The sequence below is a fragment of the Sciurus carolinensis genome, chromosome 7, assembly GCF_902686445.1.
Source record: "Sciurus carolinensis chromosome 7, mSciCar1.2, whole genome shotgun sequence".
NCBI classification, from domain to species: domain Eukaryota; kingdom Metazoa; phylum Chordata; class Mammalia; order Rodentia; family Sciuridae; genus Sciurus; species Sciurus carolinensis.
This window is the reverse complement of record NC_062219.1, coordinates 13852547-13877172: the sequence shown is the minus strand read 5'-3', so window position 1 is coordinate 13877172 and position 24626 is coordinate 13852547. Positions and strand designations below refer to the sequence as shown.

The window sequence follows — 24626 nt, the reverse complement described above, 5'->3', positions numbered from 1 at the left end:
GTGTTTTGTTTACAAATACTGTCAGGAGATTAAGAAAGTGTCCTTCATTAGTTTTAGAAAGAGATTAAAGACTATTTTCATCATAAATTTAAGGGCTTTTTCCCCACTCTGGGGAAAAATGCTAAAACAGAGTACCAGATTTATGGAAGAAAAACATTTTCTAATTATTTTTTATTTTTTTAACTAATGGATCATTTCCTACGGTCCAGCCTGCAGAAAGAAAAGCTGGCAGAGTTGTGAGTCTGTTTTTATGAAAATAAGGTCATTAGCACTAATTTTGATGGACACGATTCATTAACTTTTGGACAATATTGATAGGGGAGAAGAAAAAGAGAAACAAACAAGAAAAGAATCAGTAAATGTTAGTCTGTGGCTGAAATCTTGGAATTGAAATGCAAGAGCCACCACAGCAAGCATTGAATTTAAACCCCCGAAGCCTTATTTTAACAAAGGGAAATCTAAAATGACAAACTAAACTTGCCACAACTATACAATAGCATTCTTATCTTGAACAGACAATGCTAGTTTAGCTATACTGGCAGCTTTCCAGATAAAATGTTTATTTTTTAAAGACACACACTTATATGCAGTTATTAAAACATGCACAAGTATTGAAAACATTGTAAACCTCATTATCATGAAATAAAATGTTGAAAGTATTAGTATATAATCTCCGGATGTGACCTTGGTTTGTCAGAATGCAGTAATGAATAACTTGCTGGAATTTGATGAATTCCTTTATTTATCAGAATAGGTGGCCCCATGAGAACTGGTTTTCTGGAATGCAGGATGGTGGAAGAGTTTGGTTACCTAAAGATGAGAGGAGCAGAGCTTCTGTGGCTGGCCGGAAGCTTTCTCTAAGCCAAGCAGAGGCAGCAGCGGTGGGTGTCCTCTCTGCAGTTCCTCCGGCTGGCCCTTGCTTTTGAATGTTTAGCGGTCATCTGTCTCCCTGGTCCTCTCAGAGATCCAGGAGGAACCTAACATCCCTTAACAAACTGTATTTCTATTTTATTCTAGAATGAAGTTTAAATCTGACATCAAAATCATAAAAAAATATTGGATTCAACTACAGGGGGGTCAGTGACACGAGAGGACAGACAGGGCTCTTTTAATATGGTCACAGGATGGCAGTCTGATTGGAGAGGGTAAGAAACAAAGATGTGAGGAAATAGCCAGCTAGCTCTGCGACTCTCTCCTGAGGCATGACAGAGAACAGCGGCAAAGGCTGTGGGACTAAGGGAGGGAATTTTTATTTTTCAGGAGGGAAGTGACTGAAGGTTCCTGAGAAGACTGGAATACAATCCAAAGGACAGGCAGAGGGACTGCGGGGGCTATGAGGAGTCGGGCTCCTTCAGCCTAGTAGGTTTCCAAAGTGCAATGGTTTACTGACTCCACAGTGGTCAGAAATATACAAATATTTCCTCCAGAGGAGCCTCACCTGCTGTATGAACAAGAAACTGATAGATGCCATTGGAAATTCCAAATGGTGAAAGCAGACCCGTTCCACCCACTAATGTACATACAAAAAGATGGAGATTTGTTAAGTTTCATTGAACGTGTCTGTAAGCTACTTCTTTGTTTATATTTGTGAACAATATAATCATGGTACAAAAATTGAGACAGAAGAAACAAAATCAGTTTTTAGGTCCCATAGCTTCACGATACTTTTAAAATGTGTTTTAAAATTTATGTTCAGGTTTTTTTGTATGTGTAATTTTACTTGGTTATAATAGGGTATATGTGCACGTAGTATATGGCATACTATTTGATCATTTATCATAATTATGCTTCTGTCTGAAACAATAGTCACAGGCATCACTTTAATAATATACTACCTAAGTGCCATAATTCACTTATCTTTTTCTCTGTTTCTGGCCATGGCTATATGTATACTCAATCATGGCATAAATTTGAATTATAGCTCTAGAAAGGACCTTGGTGATTATCAGGTGCTACATCCTCTTTATAGAGAAAAGGAGATCAAGATACAAAGCACTTAAATTAATTCCATCAGTATCCTGCTGCAGATGAGCCGCACAGTGATCCTCAGACGCCGGGCTACAACATAGGGGAGGGCAGGGTGGAGAAATGATTTCACCTGCTAGTCTAGTTCAGTGCTTTTCAAAATTCTGGGCTGGGAAATGTTTATTACCACTCCACACTGAGATAAGGGACTTGCAGAAGACTGAGGGAAGCAGTGTATTGATTATAGTCTGCCACTGATCAGAAACTATCAGTTTACATGTTAATATCAGTTGGAGAACTATTTTTATGAGTAGCATAAGACTAATTGAACAAAAAAAACACTCACAAAATGCCTGATTCTCCCTGTACTTGTGAATGGCATTAAGAAATATTATTTTGTATTTTTCATAGGCACATTTACTTTATTACTCATATTTTTTTTCCTCAACAAAATCCAGTAAGTGCCCATTTTTGAGCTTTCCAAAATAATGCACATGTCCCCACCCTGCAAGCAAGCATGAGCATTATGTGCTACCCTGCAGGTTCAAATGGTTTACGCAGAGGATTCTCACAGGAAGACGGAGGCAGAGGAAGCAGGATGTCCTTTTACCCTTGACTCTTTAATCAATGGATAATTCAGCACCGTTCTTGGGATGCATATTTGTCTCTGTGTGAGGAAAAAAAGGCTCTTACAGGATAATTAATCTATTCTGGTTTATTTATTTTTTTTTCTAAATAGTAGAAAATGACAAGGAGGAGAAGGAGGAGGAGAAGGAGGAGGAAAGGAGGAGGAGGAGAAATAAGAAATATAATAAAAATACAGGATGACACAATGCCATGATTCTGCTGTTTTCAATGTGAATTGATCTTGGGAAATAATGACAAATTTGGGTACAATGGTTTAAAAAACATTCTATAGCTCACAGGCTATCTTAAGTTAATTGCAAGCACGAGAGGAATTACTATTGTGTCACTTGGGGAAAACAGAAGACCAGTGGTCACTGATTTCATTTCTCACCTTATAAACTGGCCTGCTCACCAGCGATGCTCAAGAGAAATTATGTAGCCAAGTTTCCCTGTTTTTTAAGATTGCTGGAGGAAGAAATGATGCCACAGTTCCTGTGATGGTAACATGTTCAGGGCCCCCTGAAGGAAGCCTCCACTGCCTTCCAGAATATATTACCATCTTCTGGTTCTTGAATGCAACTGAATTGAAAAGCAAACAGACAAACAAACATTGAAATCTAAACTACTAAATTGTATTGTGTAAGGAAAAGTGTGATAGCTGAAGAGAGATGATCTTTTTACACAGAAAAAGTAGATTTGAAATGCAAGACCAGCCCAGCTCAAGTGAATGTCTAGCTTGCCAAGGTGTCTCAACAGACTCATCCTTCCACAGGAAAAAAATTTTCAAGTTAGAGCAGGAGGACACTAGGAGCTTATTTTATCTCTCAACTTTAATTCATAGTTCACCCAGAAATATTCCCATTATGACAGCATTCCTACAATTATTCACACATGGAGAGAATGCTAGTAGTACTGTTTCTTAATATGTATCAGTAAACTGGCCGTGTGGTTTGCTCTCTTTTCTGCCCTTATGACCTGGACGTGTAAATTAGTTCATTACATCACCATCCAATATTTGGATTAAATGCATTTCCCTCCATTCTTAAAATGTTGCATGTGGGGAAAGGGGGAGTATGTGTTATAAAAACTAAAAATGTTTTCTTGGGAAAATTTAGAAAACACAAACAATGATGGAAAACATTCCACAGTTTAGGAATAATGCTTAACTTTCATGTGTGAGATCTGTCTGTTTACACATCTGTGTTTCCTCTTTCTTTGCTTTTGCAGTACTGGAGACTGAACCCAGAGGCGCTCTACAATTGAGCTACATCACCAAATTGCCCAGGCTGACCTTGAACTTGTGATCCTCCAGCCTCATTCCTGAATAGCAGGGATTACAGGTACCATGCAGGGCTCCTCTGATTTCTACCAGTCAGTTGAAACACATGCTGTTTTTCAAAAGGAAGGATTGATGACAAGCCAAACTCAGAGACCTCAGAGAATCACTCCCCAACCTTGAGACCCCATCAAGAACTCCCAGCATTTGCCCAGTGTCATCCAGAATTTCTATGGCCCAGTGATTTTTTTTTTTAAGCTTTTCACTTTTCCACTCTTGAAAGAAATGCTCACTTATGGTGGATGTGTGGCAGGTTGTTAACTTGTCTCTTCAGTCTACAGATGAAGATAGAAAGTACTCTATAAATCAAATTAAAGAACTAAACCCAAGAAGCCTCTTCCACATCTGATTTAGAGAACAAAATTCTGGGCTTTATATCCACTTTCAGAAGAATAAAGCTGGGACTCTATCTCTCACCAGTTACAAAAAAGAAAGAAGAAAGAAAGAAAAATCAACTCAAAATGGATTAAAAATTACCTGTGGAACCTGAAACTACTAGAAGAAAACAGGAGGAAGCTCCAGGACAATTGAAGTGGGCAGGGATTTTCTGGACAAGACCCTGAAAGCAACAAAAACCGAACATAGATGGATAACAGGATCACGTCAAACTAACAAGCTTCGGTACAGCAAAAGGAACAGTCAACAGAGTAAAGAGATAACCTACAGAATGGGAGAAATTCCTACAAACATCCGACAAGGGGTGAATAAATAGAATACACAGAAAACTCAAAAAGCTAAATAGCAAAACAAAACAAACTTAGTCAAACGACGGGCAACAGGCTTAAAAATCCTCAAAAGAATGCATACAGGTATGGCCACACACATGTAAGAAATAATGTTGGACACCACTGATCACCAGGGCAGTGCAAATCAAAACTGATTTTTTTTTTTTTAAGTGAGCATTTCTTTCCAAGAGTTTTCAGTGAGGTACCACCTCACCCCAGTAAGAATGACTAGTATCAAAAGGCTAGACAGCAAGTGTCGGCAAGGATGCAGAGAAAGGGGAGCCCCACCATACCCTTGGTGGAAATGTAATTAGCATGGCTGTTGTGGAAAACAATACAGAGGTTCCTCAAAAATTAAAAACAGGATTACCATATGACCCAGCAATTCCCCTTTGCATACCCAAAGGTAAGTGAAATCAGTCGGTCAAAGAGGCCTCTGCCCTCCATGTTCATTGGAGCAGCTAAGAGTCCTAACAGCTAAGAAACAGAAACACCCCAAGTGTCCATCAACTGATGAATTTTAAAAATGTGATACGTATACACAATGGAATACTGTTCAGGCATAAAAGATGAAGTTCTGTTATCTGAGAAAACATGAAGGGCATTGTGTTCCATGAAAAATAAATAAATTAAAAAAACCCCACAGAAACCAAGTACTACCTGATCTCACTCATAGGTGGAATCTAAAATTGTGGCTCTCCAAAGAAGAGCATGAATAGTGTTTACTAGAGTGGGAAATGCAGAGAGGAGGAAGGGAGGGGGACCAAGAGATACGGAGTTACGCTTAGGCAGAGCAAGAAGTTCTGGTGCGCTGATGTACAGCAGGAGGACTCTAAATTTAAAGAATAATGTACTGAATATCTCAAAAACTAGAACAATGGAAGTTGTTTTCACCTTAAAGGAATGATAAATGAGAAGATAGCTATGTTTAAATCTGATATTGCTCAATATACACACATCAGAACATTGCTCATATACACACATAGCCTGTTAATATGTACAATTATTATGTTATGTAAATAAATTGGAGAAAATTCTAGGCTTTGACCTGATTAAAGGAAGAAGTCTTTTGAGGACCTGAGATGGCCCCCAGGATCCGGGCCTCCAGGAATTCGCACAGAGTATATACCCTGAGTAGGGACTGGATTCATCAACCAACTTCCAAGGAAAAAATACAACAAAAGTGATGAAATGTTACTTCTGAGATTAGGTTATAAGAAGACTGTAGCTTCTGTCTGGTCTCTCTGTCTCTCTCTTTCTCTCTTTCCTCCCTAAGTCATTTGTGCCAGAGCCCATGTGACAAGGAAATGTCTCCCGTCAGCAACCAGGGAGGACCAGAAACCTCCTGGCCATGTGCATGTGATGGATTTGGAAGTGGATTTGCCTCCGTTTGAGTCCTGAGATGACAGCTGCCTTCAGCAACCACCTTTGATTCACTCAAAGCCACAAGCACTAAGATACACTGTGCCCAGATGGCTGACCCACCGAAACTGTGGAATAAACTGCTGCTGTCACTGCTATACTTTTATGCATGTAAAAATAAACAATCAGCCGGGCATGATTTTGCATGCCTGTAACCCCAGTGGATCAGGAGGCTGAGGCAGGAAGATCCAAGTTCAAAGCCAGCCCCAGCACTTAGGGAGACCCTCAGAAACTTAGTAAAACCCTGTCTCAAATAATAACAGAAAGTACACTGGAGATGCGGTCAGTAGTTAATCACCCCTGGGTTCAATCTCTGGTGCAAAAAAGAAGAAAAAAATCAAATAGATGTTGAGTTTCATATAGGACTGAACCCTTATTTTATTACCTTGATTAATGATTTCATGTGCATTGAACATGACATTGTTTATAAATTTACAAGTGCATAAACTTAAATTAATAAGCTATAATTCCTTAAAATATTTTTCTTCGTCTTCCTTGGTGGTCTACTCACTCTTATTTTGGAGGATCCCTAGTTTGCCCATCTAGTGACTATGGGGTGCAGAGTGTGGCACACTGGGAATGACCCATGCAGATAGCTGATTTAGGGGTATGTGGCTTACCCATTTATACTTCAAATTATAAGCTAGTACCATGTCTTTCTAGTCATTCAGTACTTTAGCATGGATAAACATGATAGCTTCCCACAAATTATTATATAAACGAAAACAATGAATTACAACTCAGAGGTTCAAAACATGGTTCTGAGAGCTCATCAAAAGACTGTCCCAGAAACATATCCTACCCCCTGTTCTTGTAATTATGGAATCTACAGAGTCTCAAGAACTGCTCCCACCTACAAAAGAATTTCCTCAAAATTGTTGGACTATGGTTTCCTCTCATCTTATTTCTTTAAAGAATGTTTCCAAGTCTCTGATCTTCAATGGTCCTCCCTTCTTTCTTTCTTATTGTTAAGCATGCATCATAAAATGCATACTTATACATGTACATATATGCATATGTGTGTATATACATGTATGTACATATGTTCATTTTTCATTAAGTGGTTTGAGAATGGGGAAGGAGACATACATGCTCATTTTGCCAGTTGAATTCAATTACTAATATGACTGTATTCTTGAACTCAGAACTCTAAGTCAGACTTTGTATAGAAATAGAAGTAAATTTATTTATTTATGTATGTATTTATTTATTTATTTATTTATTTATTTATTTATTTATTTATTGCTGGGCTTGAACCCAGGGCCTTGTGCTTGCAAGGCAAGCACTCTACCAACTGAGCTGTATCCTTGGCCCTAGAAGTCAATTTTAGATAAAACTGAAATAATAGCTCTTGAACAACTGTGATACTGGGGATTAAGTAATGGAACAACCACTTGGAAGTGGTCAAGTTGTTTAGTGAATGTTGCTTCTTGTGCCAACACAACAAGGAGGAGTAGTATTTTAAACTGTGTGTGAGAAAGTGATATTTAAAATACAAAAAAAAAAAAAAAGTCTCTCTAAAATTGACAGAGAAATATATGCATTTCAGTCCCTGGTAGCTCATGTCTATAGTAAGACCATTTAACAAAATAAGGACTACTGTGTAACAATGAAATAAAAAATAATAAATCAATGATTTAGCAAGCAATAAAGTATCTATAAATACCAAAAAACAGTCATATAGAATTTTTAAAAAATAGTATTTGAAATTTCCTAATTCTATAGGCCAGAAAGTTAAGAGGAAAAAAATGAGTTTGTTTTAAAACTAGCACAAATCTGGCACAGATTCCTACTAATTAATTTTATGGTAATAATTACTCTTACTATAAATGATACTTGCATACTGCTACTTCCTAGGAATATAATATAAAAGCACAAGTGATCCTAAAACGCATTCCTGTGATATGCTGAGATATTGTATTTCACTCTTGAACATGAAAAACAAATTGGCTAATCTGGAGAACTGTCTAATGATTTTGTCAAGTGTAAACCCTAAAATATTGTAAGAATACATCGTCATTAATGGTGATCAAGCTAACAGTCCCATAGCTACACATTATTCAGAGATACGATGCTTAAGACCCATACTTAACATATAAAGATTCTAATACAAATGCCTGATTTTCAAAATGCTATTTTCATTAAATTGTATTCTGGAAATTTGGGGAAATTACAAAAAAAAATTAATATCCATTTCAATCGGTATTAGACCACAGTTATCTTTAAATAAAGCTATAAACTTTTTCATTGAAAAGGAAAAAATTGTCACCTTTGGGAAAAGTGGTAGAAATATGATATCCAGATTCAGTTGGAAATATTCCAAGCCTGATATTTATTATACGAAAATTTTAACTTAAGTCAATCATTTAAAAATTTTTCAAAAGATTATTGAACTTTTTTACTTTTTCTTAAAAAAAATGGACATCATGTACCTTCTTTAAATCCACCTAGATAAGTCAAATTTTTCAAGATGGATGACTGCTGTGTGTACCTCTCTGGCAAAGAGATTTATGTCACGTTAATATATTTAGATACAAAGGTGCCATTTTTAACCTTATGATTTTCATGGCGGTTGTAGTAACATTTCTTGAGAATAGTCAGTGTCTGCTGTGTGGCTTTTGACACTGAAGCTTTTATCAATACCTGTCTATTAACACCTCTCTAGGAAACAACAGTGTTTGAGTGTCAATATTCAAGTAAGTCCCTGTTAATCTGGTTGTTTTGTTATCTTTCACCTTTACCTACCCCTAACCTGTCTTTACTCATTCTGTCTTTTGAATAAAGAATGTGCACATGGTTACACATGGTTTGGTACAGAAGGGACTTGGGATATCACAAAATGAAGGTGGCACAATCCACTTTAAAAGTACCTCCTAAGCTACACAGACAAGAAAGACTTGGACATGCAAGAGATCAGAACATGAGTCACAAATTATCCCAGTTCAAATTAGCTTACAAATGTTCTGGAATCATACAAACACTATCTGTTGGACTCATATGACTTGTACCTTCAGTGCATTTTGTGGTTGGGCATTCCTTTTAGTCCAGGTACCTCTTGACAAGCACAGTGTTACAGCATAGTTGTGGTTTCAATTTCCCTTCATGCCTCACTTTCATTGGAAAACCAGTAATAGTGGGTGGAGGGTGGACTGCCTAACTCTCAATGTTATTGGGACCTATGAATATTAAATTTCTACTCTCCCAGTATCAAACAGAAAGTCCTGATAATGACTACAGATAACTGAAGACACCAAAAAAATTTTAAAAATGATATTACTTAAGAATTATTATCACCAAGACTAATTAATCTTATAACCAAGTAATACATCCTTGAAGCATTTTTCAATTTTCTAAAATATTGCACATCTAGTCTTCTTTGATTCAGAATTCTGAGTTAGTGTCACTTGACTATGGATATTTTTGTATTCATGCTCACTATAGGCCTACAGATCATAGGCTCTTAGACTATCAAGGTCATCTGATCTAACTAGTTCAGCTTACCTTCTCCAGGGCTGACGTCTCAACAGTACCTGGCAGGGCAGACCTTTTGATGAGCCAACACGGCATGCACTGGTTTGGTTTTTTCCTTTCTCTACTTGGAGAAAGTTCACTTTATATCCCACTAGCTCCTTGACTACCAGGCAAAATACCCAACTCCTAACTGTGATCCTTCGTTGCCTTTTTCCAAGGAGCAGGAAAACCCAGGTGACAAGGGATAAGGACAATGGGACCAGGGACGCATCTGAGGAAGGTCCTGAATGGGTAGGACAAATCCTACACACACTTCACCAAGTCCATACCCAGAAGGGCACCTAATCAACATAAGCTTGATGTGGTAGATAAGGGAATAAATATATAATGCATTCCAGTTTACAACTTACTGGAGTTGCAAACTGAACTACTGAAAAGATCACTGGTCCTGGAGTTAAAAGACTCAACTAAGTATCAAATCACTGGTTAATCTGTACCAAGTCACTTAAATTTAAGCATTGGTTTCCCCATCTGTGAAATAGGGATAAAATATTCTGGTACCTTCTCTGACTGTTTTCAAGCACTAAACCTGGAAGTGCATTAGATAAATACAATTAGGGAATATCTGACATGATCAAGGAATAAGGTTTTCTGGATGTATTTTTCCAAAATGTATTACACACATCCATGACCTAAGGCAGGCAAATTGAGCTGTTTAAGTAATATGCATTAAAGCCTAGCAGGAAAAAAATTTCCACTGTCCTAATAACTTCTAGTCTTCATGTCTTTGCTTTTCTCTATTAATTTCCATCATTGTACCTTTTAGAAATAAAATATAGAAAACTCAGAGCATTGAACATTTCAAAATATTCTCCCCAATATATCCAGTTATGTTATCAATAAAAGCTCTTGAACTAGGATTCTTAATATTTTTAAATCTTCAATTTCTTCTTTATAATCATCACATTCAAACATTAATATAACTTTGGGATTGACAGAATCTTCACAAATAAAAGAAAAAAGATAAATATTTGTCTCTGAAATAACAATATTAATAATATTGCTAAATCTCAGGTGTATTCGTTTATTAATAATTTAATATTAGTTTGGTATGTATTTGTGGAAATTTCTGAGTTAGTTATATTTTTAAAAAATAATTCAAATAATTTGAAGAAAATAGAAATTTAAGTGTTATACTCCGTGAGTAGATAATACTTACAAAATCCAGTTTTTTCTAATTCTTGGCAAGTGATTTAGACATACTGAGTAAGAGGGAGAAGCACTATGTTTTCATCATGACATATTCTTTTATTTTGAAGACAGTGCATTAAAAGAAATATTTTGGACACCCTACAATAGTTATTTTTTAAAAAAGAAAAACAGAAACATCTAAAAGAATACAACATGAAAAATAATGCAGAGAGACATTTCTGAAATACTACTACTATGTTCACAATTTTAAGTATATCTGCTTTGGGTTCTGGAAAAACATTGCAACTAAAAGATTCTGAAATTGATACCAAGTGTATTTACTCTAGGGAGAATAACCCACTTTATGACTGAATCTGTGGTGTAGCATTCATTGAATATTAGCTACACTATCTGTATAGAATTGAATTTCTAAACCCAGTAAGCAATTCTCTGAAATAAGTATTTTAAGAGGAAAGATCTCAAACTGGTTACCAGAATGTCATTTCTCCAATTTATTGCCAGATTATGAAAAATGATCTAATTATATCTATTATTCATATCTGCTGAGTCACTTCAGGCATGCATAACTATGGGAGGGCATTTGATTAGAGTCTATAAGAAATATTTATATCTGCATTTACAAAGACCCTAACTCCAAACAATATTTAGGATCCAAACTGTTTTCAGTCCTTACAATTTGAATATAGCAGCTACAGGTCTCTAAAACACACAGCTGATTGGTAGTGTCCTTATGACCATCCAACTAATATTTGCTAGACATCTTCAATGTCCTATACATGTGTTAGGTTCAAAAAAAGGTGAGGAAATAAGTCTTCAAGGAGCCAACAGACATGTGGGAAGAAGATAAAAGGTGCTGCTGGAACCCAGAGGAAGGCTAGAAGGGAGTACTACAGTTGTGTGTTTTGCCTGGATGGTAAAAGCGGTGTTCAGAGCGTCTGCAGGATGGAAGAAATTTCACATACACAGGCTTAGGATTAGGAAAGGGCATCAACCAGGGGAAAATGGGTTCAACAGGATGGCCTGGCTCTGTGCTTGGCTTGCTGGGTAATAACACTGTTCTTTAGCATGTTGGGGCTGTTCCCTCATTTGAAAAAACCAGGATGACAAACAGACCTACCTCACTACCTTATTGTGAAGATCTGATGAGGCACGTAAAACGCTTGGCAAAGTGCTTCTTGCTCCCTGTTTAAACGGTCAATAACATCAGCTCCTGCAGATTGGAGATTGTGAGTGTCGACGTGGTTTCATTTCCTTATCACATTAAGCCAGTCATTTAATCTCATTGGGTTTCCTCTTCCTTTTCTGTAACAGGAGGTGGAGCAAGCAGATGTTGACTTCACGTCCCTTCCAGCTCCAGGTTATTACAGCCTGATGACCGCTGCCTCATACATAGCAGTTGATACTAATTTCTATAATGTAGGGTTTTTTTCTTTTTTCCATAAGTAACATTTTCATCACATAATTGTAAAGTCAAATTTGGGGGTCATAGGTGGCCCTTTATGTCTACAATTCAGATGATCCATGCCAAACTGAATACCTCTAATTTTCATGTTTATTTCAGGTAAATTAACTTTTTTTTTTTTTTTTTTTTGGTGAATTTTGACAGATTTTAGAAAGATGATAGGCAGAAGATCTGAAAAACATGGGCAGGGGTAGAGCCTGCCCCTTCTTTTACCAGGACTCCTTCCTCTGAACATAACATGTCAATAGGGGAACCATCTAGAACCATCTAGAATCTGTTTTGTTTGGGGGCTGTTTCACTCAGTATCTGGTTGGACTGCAACTTAAGAGTGAAAAGTAATAGTTTAACAGGCTCCTTGACTTCTTTGTTCCTTAACATATTGTGCAAAAAACAGTGAACTAGTCAGCAGTTATCTGTGGTTTTTGGTGAAACATGTATCATGATTACATAAAAAAAAAAAAAAAGAACAAATACTTCTTGATAGCAAAAATGGGGAAACACAGCCTGTGGGTTCAAACTTTCATTCCATACATTTTGTTTTCTTTAATGCAATCAGTGTTCACTGAACTAACTAACTGTAGGGTATGGGCAAAGGCAATCCAGAGCACAAGGTTACAAAATCTTCAGCATCCAGGAGTGAGAAAGCATCAAGGGGTTCAGGAAGGGTGAGTTAGTGGATCTGGGGTCCCTGAGTGGACAAAGGGAACAGGATGCATGCAGGGCAGCGAAGTCAAAGAATTGGGCAAGACGGAGATGCGAGAGGTGTTGCATGAATTTGTCATGCCTTGGCCTAAGGGGGTGTGGCACAGGAAGGGGGTCAGGCAGAGGGTGGGGCACAACATCACCCCCAAGAGGAGGCCAGGGAACTCTAGGAGGGGACCCCACAGGCATTAAGAATAAGAGGGAGGGTGTGAGAGTCTCAGTGCCCCAGGAGCAAATGCAGGTGGGAACGAGGGCAGGAGACCCAAGAGCAAGTAGGTGTCAGCACTGGTGAGTGGTTTAGGGGGACAGAACCTGATTACCTGGAGTCTGGGAAGGAGGAAGACTGGCCTGGGAGGACGATGGTGAGTGAGGATCACCTGTTCCACCTGGTGGCCAATGGTGGCAAGAGCTGCCAGGAAGGGCAAGGGCTTCATGAAGTCAGGGCTCTGGGATCCAGAAAGTGAACGGAGCATGCAAGAGGCGGACCGCGGAGGACAGGCCAGCGTGTCGGATGCACAGGGCACACAGCGGCTTTCAGGGACAGGAGCAAGGATGAGGAGGTGACCTTAGAGGACAGGGTTTCCTGGAATGACTTATGTGAAGGGAAAGAAAGTAAAAACCTCCATGATGATCGCTTAACATCTTAACGAGGATATCAGGATCCAACACTTCTAGATCTATCACTTACATTTATTTTGAAAAAAGTATTCCAGATGTTTAACACAGCCTATTCCTAAATTCAAATGCATATTACATATATATATATATATATGTTCTGAAATGTTATAAAATGCCTTTCGTGCCTATCTTAGGCATGTTGCTTTTCCCCTTTGCACGTTCTGTCTTTGGTGCAGTGATTCTTTTGGTCTCATCCTCCTGCCCAGCATGCTGGTCAGCCCCCCTGGGGAAGTCCTCAGTCTCTTTGCTTCCCCCAAATGAGTTATAAACCCAAGGGACAGGCACTTGAGAGAATCGTCAGGTGTTCAAAGTAACAGGGCTTAAAATCCCTTCATATGACCCACTGGCAGCTCTGTTTTAAAAGTTATGTCATTTGTAGAAAAATGGAAGAACCAGAGAGCATCATGGGAAGCAAAGTAAGCCAGACTTCTAAAGACAGTATTGTACCTCTTCTCTCATATGTGGCAGGTAGAGGGGAAAATCAGGGGGTGATGTTATGAATGTCACAGGGAGAACATTAGTGTGGGGAACGAGGTGGGGTAAGAGGTGGGAGAGTAGGGAGAGGTACTGGACAGTGACATTTATCAAATTATGTATATGTATGAATATGCCACAATGAATCCCACTATTCTGTATAGTTAATATGCACCAAATTAAATACATTTTTAAAGTTGAATAATTTCAAAAATGCATGTATATAAAGTCAAGTCAAAGCGTGGGGTTGTCTATCAGAAAAGGAGAGTTTGAAGTCAGATTTTTAATAAAGTCCTTTCCATTAAAAATATTATCATTTTATGACCTTAAGAGATTGAACTTGAATTTGGAATTGACTTGATAAATCAAAACATCAACCAGAACTACACATGATACTTGAGGAATAATGAGAAGGAGATGCACAGATGAAGCAAAGGAGAAACACCACAGCAGAAGATGCTTGGGGCCAACCGAAGTGACCATTTACTGTGACCTGGAATTATCCATATTCACATTCCATGATCCAGTGTATATGTTCCTGGTATGCTTTTCACTTTCTAAAACGAAACTGACTTGGAGGATAAAGTATATGATCACTCTAGATATAGCAGATTGCAAAATAAATGGATAAGACCAAGGAGCTGCGTATGCACCTGACAAGCAGCTAAAAGAAAATTCAATCCACTCACTGCCTCGCACACACTTTAAAATGCAGGCATATCTTCTTCTTTTCCTTCCCTTTCTCTCCTAGCAAAGACAGAATTTAGAGAAAAGTGACATTGCCTCTTTATATTTAATGTTAACTGCTTAATAATTTATGTTTAGATATTTTCAGGACTTTCCATTGATCTTTGTTCAAAGATTTAGTGGAAAATAATTGAGCTAAAATTTAAAATCCTGTGGGGGGGAAAGTGAAGTTCAAATAAATGTAACCTTGATTTAATTTAAAATATTTTTCCCCTTCCTATTATTAGAAGAGTATATCTGAGATAAGCTCATTTCTAAAACTTGGGGGGGTGGGGAGGAAAGAAAAGAGCTCTATCAGTTTTACAGGAAGGATGTTTTCTGCCCTTATGTTTCCCTCTTGCTGGAGTCAAAGTGACTTTGTACCTCACGAGTGGCTTTGTGAAGAACAAGTAAAGAGTGTTCGAGTTTAAAAAAAAAGGAGGTCAGGATTCATAACCAGAGGTCTTGGATCCATTTCTGACTGTACCACTCATTAGCCTAATAACTAAGGGTAAGCACATTACCTAATCCCTACACTTCAGCTTCCTTATCTGGACCATTATTATCTCACAGGGAAGGCTCCTTCTCAGAGGGGATGAGGATTAAAGGAGAACGGGTGTGTGAAAGGACTTGTCACAGCTCCTGGCCTTCAGTCCCTCAAATGTCACCTGCCCCCTCCACTTCCAGTTTCTGATTAATCTATAGCCCTTCAAAGAGAACTAGCTTCAATAATGACATTTGTAAGATGCCACAAGTTCCCATATCAAAGACTATATTGAGGATATTGTCTTGGAAAAGAAAACGAATACATCTTCAAAGCATTTTCCCTAAGAAATTAAAGACTGTTTAAGCTTTAATACCTAGATGATTCGTTCAGAGAAAGTCTGATAAATCAAAATTTTATGTGAAGGTATTACCGGGCAATATGTATTTTTAAAGACAAATACACTTCCATTTATGTGCATACACTACCACATTTTTCTTGTCTACAATATATACTTTTATTTTTAAGAGACAATAATAAACTCCTACTTAACACAGTTTATCTGTTCCTTCTTCTAGAAACTTACTTTTCCTAGGTATTGTTTATATCCTGACATAATTCTTCATGTCAAAATTTGACTAGATACAAATATTAGAACTGGAATTAGAATTCACCTAGCAAAAGTAAGAATTTAAATACTAACACATATTGTGCATTGTTGCTAGAAGTTTTACTTGGACCCAATTTATTCTTTATCATTCTATCAGTAAATATCTTCTTCTCTTTAGAATGAAACCTGAGTTCCAAACTTGTAAGCAATTTGCCCAGTTTCCAATCAATGGAATTAAGTTTTGAACCTAGTGCATTAGGTTTCAAAGTGTATGCCCATTTTACCAGCAACCATATTGTGTGTGTATGCTATTGATTTAAAAGTCATGGTGGATGTTTTTTCTGTATACAGAAGAACTCCCTTCTAAATGAGAATCGGAGAAGGGTAAGGCTATCCATAGCAGCTAACAGCACATACCACCAGAGTTGCCTACCCACAATTATGCCATGGGCTTCCCATCAGCAAGGTGTCAGTCAGATCCACTGTCTGGTGTTCATGACACTCCTGTAACCATCTGTGTACTCTAAAAGCAGTTTGCTCTTTTACAGCCTTCTATCAAGGGAAGTCATAACAGCCAGACACCAGAGGTACTGGGAGAGGGACTAAAGGGACAAGAGGAAGGATCCGAAATGCAGCATGCCAGAGACTTTTATCCCTGGTTTCTCTCTAGGGTAAAATGAGCAAAACTACCACTTCTTCTAAGTCAAGTAAAATTCCAAATATAATGGATGTGCATGCACACAAACCTAAGAATACACGGACTCATTCTAGAATTGTCGCACTCCTTGAGAAGTGGTGTGGTCCATGAAGGAGTAGAGTAATCAACTGCAGTGGAGCTTTTTGATGTAAACCTTTCGTCTTTACTCAGTATCTTTTAAGTTCCACACTAAGTCATAGACACATCATTCTGTAACCTATTTTCATTTTTTATTTTGGATGGAAATAAATCCAAATGGAAGCTAATGCTCACTTTTTAATGTTCAGATCAAAGGAAAAAGAATCAAAGAATAAAATGGCATAGACCCACAAGTTAGAAGAGTCTCCTACCTGTCAATCTGGTTAATCAATTCTTCAGAGAAAAGAAATTGAAGGTAGCTTAATTTTAGAGATCTTGCAACTGGATGAACTGAACCACAATCTCAAGAATGCAGATACAGAATGCAAGAGATATAAGCCTGAGTCACTGACTTGGTAGAATCCATCAGAAAACAGGGAAGAGAAATCTATCTTGAGCTCTTTTAAAGTTATCCAGAGATAGTTCACTGATCTGTAGCCCAGCTCACTCCACTGGCTGTAGCACCGGCGATGTCACAGATGGAGATGGTCCCTTAGTGTTCCCTAGGCCCCACTATGCATGTGGAAGAATCTAATCACAGTTGCCAAATGACAGCTGGCCTATGTGGAAGGATCCTAAAATATTTTTTCCCCAGAATATTACTTTCTTTCAAATGCTAATAAGGGCTGAGCCCAGAGCATGTTGGTGCCCTCTTGAAATAAAGGAAAAGTACAATGCAACATGAAGCATTCTGTTTTCATTGTGCATGTGTCTTGTTTTATGCATTCTATCTTAAAATATTTATTTATAGCCACTGCCCTGATACTCAGTGGTTGGCAGTTGGTAGACACTCAGCCACAACTGCTGAATGAATAAAATGAATTGTACAGTGAGCTTCCGCCATTGAAAATCATTACAGAAGTCTATTACATCCATCTCAGAACTTTTATAGTTCAGTTAACAAAGACTCTGGCTGACAGGTGTAGCATTTCTCACAGAAGCCACCCAGCACTCTTTAGCTATTTTCTTCCAGTTTTGTGAACGGAAAACCAGGGACAATACAACAAACCACAAGATATACAGGAGGATATAACTTCTGAGTAATGACCTCCTGCTAGATTGTTAGCAGTTTCTGTTTAACAGAGGAGTGTTTAAGGAATAATGGGCTGAAATGTCGTGTATTTTTATGAGGACATCTTTAGTAACAATGTTTTTATTCCATCTGTGTCTGTAATTTATTTAAAATGGGCCATAAAATATTACCACCAGTCGATGAGGGCGTGATGGGATAGTTATGTTCCCGTGCCCTTCAGCAGAAGACTGAGTGGAGAGTGTTGCTCTGAGCTGCTGGCTTCTGCCGCAACCTGCTGGCTTCTCCAGGACAGCAGAGCCACATGGCCTCACACGTGCCCTGCCTACCCTTTTCTCCTAGCAACCATGTTATGCTAAAGTGCAGTTGCTGGGGTTGCCAGGATATTCTTCTATTCTTGTCCTCCATGACCAAACCAGAGGCGGAGATTCAGGTAGAAGGACCCAGAAAAATAAAGTGCCTCTTACGAAGAGGAAGTAAATTGAGCAAATTGTTTTGTTGTTAATGCTTTAAAGCTTTATCACTCCCTTTTCTTTTGGGAGAAATGAGAAAAACAAGTTTTAAAGACAACTCATAAAATAATCGCTATTAAGCATTTAAAGACAAAATTCACCACTTTATTCATTAGAAACCACATTTTCCCACTAGAGGAAGAGAGGCAAACATCTTAAAATCGTCAAAGCAACCTGAAAGATTCTGAACTATAATTATCATACTGTTTTAGACATGAAAGTACTGAAGTAGATACCACATATCATTGAACTCAAGAGACCATTGACTATAAAGTGCAAACTGATTAGCGAAATGTTACAATGTGCAAAAAAAATGTGCATGCTAGAATTATTGAATCGGTCTATTACTTCATTTGATATCTCAATCAACTCTGTGATAAAATATCTTTCTTATTTATAGAAAAGGAGCCAAACTAAGTTTCTCAGTCATATAGCTCAGAAAGGATAGAGACAGAACTCAAATCCTGTTTCACTCCTGTGTTCTTCCTTAGGCCACACTGCTGCTTTGATTCCTTGCACAGATAGTAGATAAAAATAGCCAACTAACCTGCTTATAGAACTTTATAGCTGTTGATGTGTTTCTTAGCCTCCTCAGGATTTGCTAGGTATCATTAACTATGTTTTTACAAATGGGAAAAACCGGGCGCAGAAAGACTGAATGACTCACTCAAGGTCACATAATTAGCAAGTGACAGAGCCAGAAATGAAACAAAGATAAATGACTCTTAATTCAGAACATGTTTGACTAAGGTCAGACATTAACCAAGGACCAGATCTGAAACTGGATCGCGGACAGAAAGATAATTCAAAGACATCAGTTGGATTGCAAGAGGCGCTTATGCACAGGTCAGAGGGAGTCATTGATTTTATTCAACAAATATTTATGGAATGGCTGCCATCATCTAGGCTTTGCTTTAATACCGGGGATACGGTGGTGAATACAAGGCATAAATATCACACAGAACTCCTAAGTGCTCTGGAGAGAAACGGGGTGTGGGGGAGGGGCCCTAACCATCTTAAATGGTGTTTAAGGAGGCATCCCTGAAAAGCTGACCTTTGAACAAAGTAAAAGGAGATAAGGAATGCACCACATGGACATTTGTGGCAAGAACATTCCTGACAGAAGGAAGAAAGTGGCTGAGTTGGGGATGCCCTTGCTCAGAACTGAGAAAGGGCAGGCAGAGGGCAAGATGATAGGTTCAGAAAGGCGTGGGGTCTGAAAAGAGGGAGTGCAGAGCCTTTTGGGCCCTAAAGACTCTGCGATTTATTCAGACCAAAACAATAACCTTAGGCTGAGCAGCCTCATGGAATCTGAAATCTGGTCTGAGTCAATGACATACACTGTGATCATGTATATGTCTATTTTATTAGTCCAATTTGATCCTGGGCTACCTATCAAACAGATGTCACTTTTTCTGTCTTCTTGTCATATTTTAAAGCATGGCCTCTTCTCAAGAGTGACAGGAAAGTTTCTGGCTCTGTGGAGAGCTAATAAAATGCTGGGCAGTTTAAGAAAATTCCCGCACACCCCCACACACAATGAAAAAGACTTAGTGCCCACTCTCAATGAGCTGATAACTTAGCTGTAAAAATCACAAAGTGTTTGTGGAGGAGTAAGTATGGAATTATGATTATTCCAGAGATAACTTTATTTAAAATAATATTTGAGGTGAAGTCCGACAGCAATACTTAACGTGAGGTTTTCCATGTGGACAGAGGCAGGTAAAATCTAGAGGTAACAGCGTGGACAAAACCAGCATGCCTGAGTAGCCGTGGCTTCCTGTTTACCGACCCATTCTTTCATCCATCCATTCTGTGTGGCTGGGGCATCACGGGCCTGAGAGGTGGTGAGGACAGACAGCAGGGAGCCAGCAGGCAGGGGCCTCCTAAAGTATCTGGATTTATCCTGCAGGCTCTGGGGCATCCCTGCCTGCTTCCAGACTGCAGCATGGCACTGGAATTCCCATTTGATCACTGCCGCAAATTCATGGAAGAAAAGTGATGGGAGGCAAGGCAGCAGCTGCAATGGTCCAGGTGAGATGACGGTGGTGAACTGAGAGGGCAGAGATGGAGAAATGAACTGGAAGTAGGAAGTCCTTGAGGTAGACAGCCTAGGTTAGGGATATGGTACTAAGGAGCAGAGCGTTCCAGAGAGGAGCTGAGTTTGCTACCGGTGTCACAGTATGAGACTATGGAGATGCCACCCTTTGATGAGTACAGGGAAAGGAAAAGCTCTCCTCCTGAAGAAGACAAGAACACCAGAGTCACTAAGGCTGGCAGGAGCAGAGGTCACTATGAGGTGGCCAGGCAGGGGTGCATGAAGCTCTTAGGACTTTAGCTTGGGCTTTAAAAGATGGTCAGGATTTAGAAAAGGGTAGGGAAACACATACAATCTTCTAGGCTGTAAAGAGAAAGAGCAAAGACTCCCAGAAGTGGCATATCAGAGATCTTTCTCCAGAGGTGAGCATGTTGACTTCTGTTACTAGGAGAGGGAAGAAGAAAGGAGGTTGGTCCTTGAATGATACAGAATATTTGCAATTTTCCTGTCAGAGACACATGATTCATTTTCTGTAAGGCATCTGGGCCTATTGCTGATCAGTTATCCTTGATAACTATGAAAGTGATCATAATTGCCCTGATCATGTTAATTGACAATGATCTTGTATGAGTATTAGGATTCTTTGTCATGCTAGGCTATAAATTACCCAAGCAAATCTATAGCTGTAGCTAGAGCTCAGTTCTTCTGATGTCATCTGAAAACGAAACAAACATTTTAGCAGTTAGTAGTCAAACACTGGCGCCATGTTTTCTCCAAGCACCGAATGTGGTAGTTGTAATACAAAGCTGCTCCCCGTCCTTTCCCATGCATCACAACCTCGCTTGTGGGTCTGAAAGCTGCTTTCCCCGCCCTTTCCGTTGCAGCCATTTCCCCGCCTCCCAACTACTTGTCAGTCTGTGAACATCCTAGATAGCTATTGGCTCATCAGCAGCTTGCAAGTATCCTTCTCCGTTATTGGTCCCCTGTTAGCCCGGTGTAATTCAACTGCTTAAGGGTAACTACTCTGCCATCTTTTCTCATGCTTTTCTCTTTCCTACTCACTTGCTTTCTTTCTCCTCCTCGCATTTCACACTCTCTCTTGCGCATGCCCTTTCTCTTTTCCTCTCATTTTCTCTCTTACCCTGCAGGGAGACACTCTGTTTACTTAATAAACCCCCTTATGTGGTTTCCCGTGTCTGGTGTGGTTTTCGTGGATTTCTTACAGTAGTTATATTTGAAATGTCAAAAAACACATTCAACAGCCTTTGTTTAAATTCACTTTCCTCTCACCTTGAAGTCCATGCTTGTTCTTATAGTTAAATATATTCATTTAATTAAATAAATCCTGTAGTGTTTCATGCTGTTTTTTAAAAACTAATTTCATGTACAAAATAAACTTGAAGTCTATATTATATTTTCTATTATTGTTTCAGGTATTATGACAATCAAATTTTAATTCCATCAAAATAACCTAACTTTTTGAAAACTTAACATTTAAAAATCTTATTTATTAAGACATCACTAGCTCTGTTTAGCCTTCGATTATTTTCAGAGGTGGTGGAATAGTCTCATGCCTTCTGCAAGTCCAGCATTTCAAAACAAATAAATACCAACTGGAGCATTAGCTGTCATTACCTATTTTCCTGGAATACATTTGGATTCTTTTCCTTCCTTTCCCCTTGGCAACAATCAAATCACTAACAGCTCTTGATAATTCATCATTTCTTCCTTCAGTGCCATCCTTGAAAATGTGAAAACAAAGTCATTCTGTTATTCTGTATGTGAAATTATGAACTAAAAAGAAGAAGGAAATATCATGGGTAAAAGCAGACTCAGATCGCTCTAAATGAGTTCTTTAAGTAAATACTGCCTCTCCCGTAATATAGCCAGAAAATTGGAGTGCATGCCAGTCACAGGACAATCTGCAAAATACCAGCCTCCCACCTCCATAAAGGAAATACTGTGTGCTTACTCATTATTTTAGGCTGCCGCTGTCTCTTCATTCATTTCACCCCACTATGGCTCTGCATATGACATGGCTTCCATATATAATTTTCTTAAGAATTTGGGTGAAATAACATTGAACTCTTATTACCTAAATATGCATTTCAGGAACATACTACTTTTTTGGTCTTTTATGTCTGTTAAATGTGATCTTAATTTTTTTGACCTATCTCAGAATTATTCTGCTTCAGTTAATTATGTTCTACATTCTTTGAAATAATGTACCTCCATGCCTAGAACACTTGGAAGCAGGTTTGGCAGGAAATGCAAGAAACAGCTCAGGGATGGAAGGCAAAACAGGCAGCTCATTCCTGGGGAATTCCTGGAGGGAAGTCAGATTTCTAGCCTGAGAAAAATGAGCTCACTTCTCCCCCTTGTGCCCAGAACTTTGGATGCTGTGAGCCATACATTTCCTTGAATGAAGGAAGGCAAAGCAATGGAATCTCCTTCCTCTGAGAGCTCATTCCAATATTTCTCAAATTGCATTTAACAGATTTATGTAGTATAATATATTGGTTTGAAACTACAAATACCAAATTATATCAGTTTTTAAATTATTATTATTTTTATATTCCAATATGACACAACCAGCATGTCTTTGATATTCCATCATTTGACCTCATTTATTTGCACCTAATGTAAGAGTGAAAACAAAAAATATATGTAGATAGTACATACAGATATAGATATACATAGATATAACTATATATCTGCATCTATACATACACATCCAGATGTACAGGTCAACTTGTTAGCTCTGCATTACAAAGGACGTCAAATGCTGCTCTTTGAGGCAAATAATAAACTCAAGCATCAAGTGCAGAACCCTCTGCCAAGCAGGCATTCTTGTCTGTTTTGTTCCCTAGCAAATCAGAATCTCCTAGAACAGTGCCTGGCACAGAGTAAGCATTCAGTAAGTATTTGTTAAAAAGAGAAAGTCTCTTGATGAACCAACCATACACAAGATTCAGCATGAATCCCTTTTATTTACACCTTTTTTTCCCCCAAATCACTTAGTCTTTATTACCTGAACCTCCACTGTTGGAAAACAGTGCACCCTAATAGAAGAGAGTATGTATATATGAGAGTGGACCTTATTTCAAATATGCATTCAAAAGAGCACTTTCCCAATGCATTCTTGTGGTACTTTTCCTTTCCATTCATTTCCATTTTTTAACAGTACATTCTTTCCCAGTGGAAACGTGATAATTTACTTTTGCCCAGTGCATAAAGGCAACATTCATTAGCTTGGACATCTTCTCGTGAAACAACTTAACAAATTCAAATGAAGAAAATATTTGTTTATGTGTTTAACAGTCAAACATATGGTCAAAAATATGGAGGTGAGTTCTTTCCCAGACACAAAACTCCATTCCTCCAACATTATGCACATTCTGTTCCCTACACTGTTCCGTGTACTAGCTTATGAGAGGAGAGAGGCTGATACTAAATAAGGTAATTTAACAGTGCAGTCAATGCTATAAAAAACCTGATTCTTGTGAGAGAGTGACTGCTGAGAGAAAGGACCATGAAGGGTCCATAGCAGGCTGAGAGTTCGATAAGGGCTATTTGCAACAGTGACATCTGAACTGAACGGTGAATGATGAGGAAGGTCCGATCTGGGGGCAGAAGAGGCGATGGGGTGGCGGGCGCTGGGTGTGCCCTCTCCCCACATTCCTGGCACTACCCTGAGGCTATCTCATGGGCTGCTTCTTCAGATGTATACTATGTCCAGCTGGTCTTTGCTCCCAAGAACCCTCACTGCTTTACCTAAGACTCACTTGACGCTGCACAGCTGACCTTCAAGGGTTCAGAGAAGGAGCAGTCATTCAACAAACCTGCGACGTCAGCAGAGCCACTGTTGAGCCCACCGTGGAACACGTCCCTTTCCCGTAAGTAAGAATCAGTGGCTCAGATGCTTCATAGAATTGGTTCCAGGAAAGAAAATTCCTCTGAAGAACTGTTTTCTCTGATTAACTAATGAGTTCCAGAGATCCTGCCCCGTTGCCCAGGAGCGGCGGAGCTGAACCGCTACTGTCCTGTTACAATCGCCACCTTATCCGGGTGGGTTACAACCACCCCGCCTCCCTTCATTTCTCTTGGTGGTTTCTTATCTTTATTTTGTCTCATTTTCACTGCTCTTTGTGAAAGTGCTTTCATTTAACCTGCCCGAAACCTTTTGGAAATAGATGATGTATAAATCATTAATCACAAGGGCTTTCCAGACAACCACAACTAACTTCCTCATTGCAAAATCTAATGGGTCATCTTGGTCCTGGTCTTACTCAACCTTTCTGCCAAATGACATAACTC

The 24626-nt window shown here is 38.7% G+C and overlaps 1 protein-coding gene across 8 annotated transcripts in view; it reads right to left on the bottom strand.

Moving 5' to 3' along the window:
* Positions 1-24626, bottom strand: part of Rgs17 (regulator of G protein signaling 17) — a 97195-nt gene that overhangs the window by 60489 nt on the left and 12080 nt on the right. The window contains exon 2 of one of the 8 annotated variants that reach the window (XM_047558630.1): positions 11876-12060. The exons of the other annotated variants lie outside the window; for them this stretch is intronic. The gene's annotated coding sequence lies outside the window, so the exon portion shown is untranslated. The remainder of the gene's footprint in view (positions 1-11875; positions 12061-24626) is intronic. 8 annotated transcript variants of the gene reach the window in all.